Source organism: Mustela nivalis (assembly GCF_964662115.1).
Source record: "Mustela nivalis genome assembly, chromosome: 8".
In the NCBI taxonomy this organism is placed as follows: Eukaryota; Metazoa; Chordata; class Mammalia; order Carnivora; family Mustelidae; genus Mustela; species Mustela nivalis.
In genome coordinates, this window is record NC_139027.1 from 116,814,400 (window position 1) to 116,821,733 (window position 7,334).

General features: G+C 55.3%; 1 long non-coding RNA gene across 1 annotated transcript; it reads left to right on the forward strand.

Annotated features, from left to right (window-relative positions):
• The first annotated feature begins 2,112 nt into the window (after window positions 1-2,112).
• LOC309872048 lies at window positions 2,113-6,225 on the forward strand. The gene is made up of 3 exons (XR_014315639.1): window positions 2,113-2,331; window positions 4,322-4,451; window positions 5,899-6,225. It is a non-coding gene; the product is annotated as an uncharacterized lncRNA (long non-coding RNA).
• Window positions 6,226-7,334: the final 1,109 nt, after the last annotated feature.

Consider the following 7,334-nt stretch of genomic DNA (forward strand, 5'->3'; position numbering starts at 1 on the left):
CTCTGGCGAAGGACACACAGGTGGTACCTTGTAAGCAGTAGCCCTGGGCTCCCTGGGTGCTGGTTACTCGTGTTCCCTTTCACATTCAGAGGGGCTGTGTGCTGGGCACCCAGAAGCCTGGTCTTCTCTGAGGACCGCCTGGAGGTCTGGAATCTGACTGGCCCGGGTTGTCCCCCTGCTTGGCACCCGCTAGTCAACGGGCTTTTCTAGGCCTTGGCTTGCTTATCTGTACACTGGGTCTAATTCTCCATTAGTCAGCAGCTGGCAGGAGGGGGCTGGGCTCAGGATAGGGTGATGATAAGAAAACATTAGTCCCCCACCCCCTCCAGTCCTCTAAAGCTGTGCTCCTTACAGCAGCCTTCCCTGGGCATGTGTTCAGCCTTCCCCGGGGGAGGGATGCTAGTCTGCGGGCCTGGCAGGGCTTAAACAGGCTTCCTGGGGGGGGGGGCGGTTCTGATGCAGGGGCTGGAGGACTGCCCCAGGGGCGAGGCTGATGTAAAACCTCGTACAAATGGGAACCTCGGTGTCCCCTCTGGCCCCCTCCTGGAGCTCTCTCTGCTTTTCCTCCATGGCATCCATCAGGCTTGTAATTACTTGTTTAGCATCTGTCTGCTTCTCTGGGCTGCGCGTTCTCATTCTCGGCCGGCCTTGTTCATGGCTGGGTCCCCAGCACCGAGCAGCCTGCCTGGGGCGTAATAAATGTTTGCTGGGAAAACAAACAAACAGACGCCTGGCTGGCTGAATGAATGCGCGGATGCTTTTCCGAGCAGCAGGACTCGGGGTCCCCCCCAGCCCCCGAGGACAGGGCTCTGCAGCCGCACACTTCCCGTGTGATCTTGGGCGAGTCACAGTATTCTCCGAAGAACTGCATTAGTGTGGGGTGGGGGGGTGTACAAAGGATCCCAGAGGATTCTGGATAGACAGGTGGGAACAGTACCAAGGAGAGGGGATGATGGGAGCCAAGGCAAGGGAGAAGCCAGATGCTCGGGGGACCCGTGGTCTTCCTGCCCTGTGGCAGGGATGGAGATGTGCTGTGTGTGCTGTGGGTCTTGGTGGGTGAGTGTGTGAGGAACCAAAGGCACAGAGAGGGGTGAAGCCCTTGCCCGATGCCCCTCGGGGTGGGGGCATGCAGCTCCTGCCCTTTCATAGGGAGGGACCCGGTGGAGGAGGGCTATGCTATGTAGCACAGTGCGGGGGTGGGGGGGCAGCCTCTTTGAGGAAACTTTCAGGCCTGTGGTGGGAGCCTTGAAGGTCATGCTGATGAGCCCAGATGTGGTTCTGGAGGCCTGAGCAGCTTGGGAAGTGCAGGGGGGCTTCGAGGAAGTAAACACCCCAGCAGAGAAAATCCCTGGTGGCTCTTAGTGCTGAGGCGGCTGCAGGACACTGGGCATTGCAGATGGAGTCATCCCCCAGACCTCATGCTTGCTTCTCCTTTCTCACGGAGGAACAGCAATAGCAACGAGTGTTTCTCAGTTGGGGCTGGGGTGGGAGGGAACACTGTTTGGGCAGCTTAGTTCCGTGGCTGGTGTGTGCGTGTGTGTGTGTTCTCCTTAGAGGGTGACTCTGAGCGGACCCCTTGTCTCTACAAGAGGGAATTCTATCATAGAAATCGTTTGGTGGCCCCCGGGTGGCACAGGGTCGCACAGCAAGCTGGCACTAGAATATTTTGAGCTTGCAGTAATGAAAGCAAACGGCAATTAGGCGCGTCTTCAGGCTCAGAGCCGCAGCCTGGTGTTCAGTCATTGGTGGCTGTGATTACCGCCGCTAATGGGGGCTGCGTTCCCAGGCCAGTGAGGGAGAGAGGGCTCAGAGAGGTTAAGTGACTTGCCTGGCGTCACAGGGCGCATAATGGGAGAGCAAGGTCCAAGGCGCCCAGTTTGGCCTCTCCCCCTCCCCCAAGGCCAGGCGGCTCCCCAGAATGGATCGTCTCTCAGAGCGGTTCCTAAGCGCTGGTTTCCATAGCAGCGGGGCCATTCCTGCACAATGGATCCCCCATCTTCGCTGGGCTTTGCTACTGTGGGGGCTGCAGGGGCGGGAGATGCTCTGTCTGGGGGGGACAGCGGGTGGGAGGTGGAGAGCATTCGGAAGTCATGGGGGCCCCCAGCTCTTACAGAAGGGCCACTCTTTTATTTCAGTCCTTCCATTTCAGCTCTGGGCTTGGTTCACTTCTCGGCAGAAGGTGGGGAGAGAAGATAAACAAGAAGACACCAGAACCAGAAAATGGGAAAGACAGAGACAAAAGAAATCAGGCAGAAGACAAGACAGAGAAAAACGGAGAAGCATGCAGACATGCTCTGCAGACGAATCATTTCATCTTTACCACCTGGGGAGGTGGGTTCTGTTTGACTCCCATTTTGCAGATGTGGAAACTGAGGGCAGAGGCAGGGCTTCTCAAAGTCTAGCCCAAGAGCCAGCCTATCTCACCTGAGCTGTGGCAGGGAGGGTACTGGGTAAAAACACAGGTTCTCTGACTTTGCGCTGGACCCAGGCCATCAGAATCTCTGGAGTGGGGCCAGGGATCTGCACTCAGGAATCCCCTAGGAAAATTTTCTAGAGAGTAAAGTTTGAGATTGTCCCCTACCGGGATGGCTGCTCTCACTCTGCCTACGCTTATGCAGCACAGAAATGCAGAGCCCGGGTTTAGGACCCAGGAGGGCATGAGAAAGAGAGGAAAGTGACAAAGAGAAGCTTTTCAAAGCAAGACAGATATGCCTCAGAAGAGGAGGTAGAGGAGGAAATAGGTAGAAAGAGGCCTGCGGGGGAGAAGTCCGCAGAACTCTAGGGAAGGATCGATCTGCTAGGGCTGGAGCGAGCTCTGTGGACCATCTGCCCTGAGCACAGCCCCCCGCTCGAGTCTTACAATGAGAGGAGTCTTAAAATGAGAGGAGACCTGTCCTGTTGCTCTCATTTCCTAGATGAGGAAGAGGAGGGCTGCCTAGCAAAGGAGCAGAGCCAGGCTGGAGCCCCAGAGCCCAGCCTTGGGAGAAGAGCTGGCTCTCACCAACAGGCAGGAGAAAGCTTACAGAGAGAGGGGCACCTAGGTGTGCAGAGTCAGCAGAGCTCTCCCCAGCCCCGGAAAGGACCCCGAAAGCTCCAGGCTGGGGTCTGGGTGCATGTGGCCAGGAGCCCCAGAGGCCTGGGCCACAGGCTGGTGGCCTGTCTGCTTTCCTTCCCCCATCAGGCAGGCAGAGAGGGGGCTCAGACCTGGACCCAGATCTTTTCCCTACCGCTGGCTACCTGGGTGGCCACGGGTTAGCTGCTTAGCCTTTCTGTGCCTCAGTTTCCTCACCCACAAGTTGGGGATACCAATGAGACCCATCTCAAAGTGTTGTTGGGAGGTCCCTTCTGACGTGGCCAGGAGCGGGACCTAGAACAGAACCCGTGCAAATGTCTAGAAAGAGCTGGCTCTCAGGAAGTACCAAAAAGCACAGCAGTCCTATAAAAGGTCATCACAAGTGGTGTGTTTCTTGGGGGGTCTCTTTGCCCTGACCTGGGACAAGGGAGGAGAAGAAGCTCCCGGTGAGTCCTGCTTATCTCTGAGTCCAGGGCAGACCTACGAAACAGTCACTGGTAGAGGGGAAACAATCACCCCACTTCTGCTGCTCCAGGCCCCCGCCCCAGTGAGCCTCATCGGGGCTTCCTGGGGAGCTCTCTGGCCCTGACTCATGTGAGAGAGTTCGCATCCTAATCTGCTCTGCCCAGATGCTGCGGCAGCTCTCATGGGCACCACCAAGTCACTGGGCCTCTCTGCCAGGAACTCTTGGGCCTGGGGATGTCCCCTTCACCCTACTGGGAGGAATGCATTGTCCCATTTTACAGATGAGGAGACAGAGGCTCCAAGAAGTAGTGACTCACCCCAGGCCACAAGGTAAATGGTAGAACTGGGTACCACACCCGCCCCTGGCTGGGCTCTAGTTGCATCCAATGGCCTCTGCTCTGTACCGGGCATAGGTGATATGTGTGAGCTGGTCCTTACCTGCATCCTTCTCACTGGCTGGGACCAAGCAGAGGAGGAAGGAGGTCCTCCCCAGGCGATGTGCTGGGAGCGGGTGGCAGCAGCTGAGATTTCCCAAACACGCTAGGCATGCTCCCTAGGACGGTTCACATCAGGACTCGTTACCCATCTCCATGGGTGTGTGTGTGTGTGTGTGTGTCTGTGAGTGTGTGTGTGTGTGTGTCTGTGAGTGACATCCCTCAGGCCGTGATGAGTAGCCAACTTTGGTCCAGCACCTGTTTTGAAATGTGGACCGTCTTGGGTTAAGTGGGAAGTGGGGTGGGGATGGTTGGCAATGAGCCTTATGACCGCTGGGCCTTTCTCCAGGAGTGCTGGCCAACGTGAGTTTCCCACCTTCACTCTTCTGCAAATGCAGACCAACTCTAGTATCAGGTGTGATGGCATTCGGCTGCATTTTACATGGTTGGATCTTTGGGGCTCCACTCACTAGATGAAGGTGAGTCCGTTATCACTCCTCCAGTTCTGGATGAAGAACACTGAGGCCCAGGAGTTCCAAGGGGGGGGAGGATTTGAACCTGGTACGTGGATGCTAAGACCTGTTCCCTGCTCCTGCTTCCTGGTTCTCTGGGAAGGGAGGGATGAGGACAGGTTAGGAGGTGGAACAGCAGCTCAAGTGGAAAACAAGCAGGAGTCAAGACAGATAACAAGGTGGAGGGGATGAGGTTGTGGAGCGGCAGCACAGGGCCTGCTGGGCAGGGCCAATTGGGCTGCTGGACAGAGGGAGTGGAGCGCATCCACCACGGACGGCATCCCATGAGCCCCTGCACAGTGGGGGCTGTGACGGCGGCCATCTCATCTTGTCAACCACGTGATGCTATTAGAAAGACAGAGGTCCGGTCATGCCCTCTGCCCATAAGCTCCCATGGCTCCCCGCTGCACACTGAGAAAACCCCAAGTCCTTGCAGTGGCCTGGGAGGTCCTGCTCTACCGGCCCCGCTCTTGCCTGACCTTGACTCCAGTCGGTCTCCCCACACTCACGTGCTCTGGACCTGCCCGCCTGCAAAGCTCTTCCCTGAGACACCAGCATGGGCCCCTCACTTTGCCAAGCTCTTTTTGAGGGAAGCCTTCCCTGACCAGCATCTCCCCAACCCACTCCCCTTCCCCTTTCGTGGTTTAATTCTTACTTCCTGCGGCACTTATCATCGTCTAGTACGCCATGTGTTGACTCGTTTGTTTAGTGTGTGGCAACCCTGCGATAATGTCAGCTCCATCAGGACCAGGATGTTGTCTGTTTTGTTCACTGCCATGTCCCCGGAGCCTAGAACAATGCCTGGAACATAGTAGGTGCTCAATAAAAACAATTGTGGAATGAATATAAGTGACAGCAAGAATCTTGCTTGATCATCATCATCATCATCCCTCTACAAGTTGCTTTCTCTGAGGCTCAGAGAAGGCTGGGAACTTACCCAAGTTCACACAGCAAGGAAGGGGGTGTGGTGGGTACCCAGGTCCCCCACAGGAAGGACGGACTTACTTCCTGGCTGCTGGGACGTAGTAAGTGGAGTCTCAAAGACCCAAAGACCCTAAAATGCAACATAGTGCAATCATAGGGTTAGGGAACAGCCGAGCTTTTCAGTGATCTGGGCCGTCACGAGTAGAGGTGTGAGATTCACACTGCCCACCATCCCCAGAGAGACCTGGGGCCACTGCTGTGTGGTGCACCTGACTCGCATTAACTCCTCCATTCTTCCCAACAGGCCTCAAGGGTGGTTACTATTATTATCATTCCGCTTTATAGATGGGCAAACTGAGGCTCAGAGAAGCTAGGAAGTCTGAAGTCTCAGAGCTGGGAAGTAGCCAGGGGCAGGATCCAAACCCAGGCATTCTGGCCCCAGAGCTCTGGCCCCAGAGCTCAAGCTGTCATCTCCCTTCCCAATCCCTAGGCCAGGTGTGCGGTTTGGACGTTATTTTGGAGTCTTGGGATAAATCCCTGGAGCCTGTCTCGAACAAGTAGGACTGAGTGCAAGGAATTAACGTTTCCTAAGGTGCGATCTCAAACTGCTAAGGGAAGCTTTACCCCAGAAGCATATCAGGCATCCCACATCCACCTCCACACGGAGACAAAGGTGAGAAGTCTGCTCCAAGTCTGCTCTCATAGCAAAAGCCTTCAGAGTGATGCTTCCTGAAGTGTCTCCTCACCCTGACCACAGCCCAAACCCCCTGGGACCGGGGCTCCCTGAGAGAATCATTGGTCCCCTCCCCTGTCCCCTCTGTCCTGGTTCTGCCTCCTGCATGGACTCTGGTCCCTGAGTCCCAGGGACCAGAAAACGGACTCTGGAGCGTGTGGCGTAGGACAGTCCTGGCTAACACCTGCACTCCCTTGGAAAGCCTTGCCCAGCCTGCAGGTGTCTTTACTTAGCTCCTTTTACTCTGTGTTTCCTGAGGAATTGCTGTGTGCCATGTGGCGTCACAGTCAAAACCTCACTTAAGCCTCAAACAATTCTGCGCATGGAGTCGTTTTGCAAAGCAGCTAATCAATATTTATTGAGCACTTGCTGTATGCCTGACACTTAACTAGACCCTGGGATGCAGCATAGAGGAAGAAGACAGACCAAAGACCTGGCTCTCAGGAAGCTTAGGGTCCATGCGGATAAGACAGATAGTTGGGGAAGGAGGTCATGGAGACCAGAGTAGGATAAAGAGAAATGCAGCAGGGCTGGGGAAGCACAGAATGGGAGCTCAATAAATATCTTTGGTGGAACGAAAGCTCGGAGGCCCCGCAGGGTCATAGCTCTTGGTATGACCTCCAAAGTACCACCCTATTGTAGTGATTAGAGCAGGGTAGCTGCTGTAACCGACAACCCCAGGGGCATCTGAGTGGCTCAGTGGGTTAAGCCTCTGCCTTTGGCTCAGGTCATGATCTCAGGGTCCGGGAATCGAGCCCCGAATCAGGCTCTTTGCTCAGTGTGGAGCCTGCTTCTCCCTCTCTCTCTGCCTGACTCTCTGCCTACTTGTGAACTCTCTCTCTGCCAAATAAATAAATAAAATCTTTAAACAAACAAACAAACAAACAAACAAAAACAACAACCCCACATCTCAGTGGCTCAACCCAATAACGTGAGTTTCCCACTCGTGCTATTGTCCTACATGGGTCAACTTGTCCCAGTCATTGGGACTCCCCATCTTCTATCCAGTGGCTCTGACATACCTTTGGGGGATGGAGCTCCTTTCTGGATCTCTGCGTCCACCAGTGGAAGAAAGGAAAGGGTAGAGTTTGGAGGACCAAGTTTTCATGGGTACACTTGGAAGGGGCTCATGGCCACCTCATCTGGTCTGGGGATCCAGGTAGAGACCCAGCAGTGATGGAGGATGGAGGGAT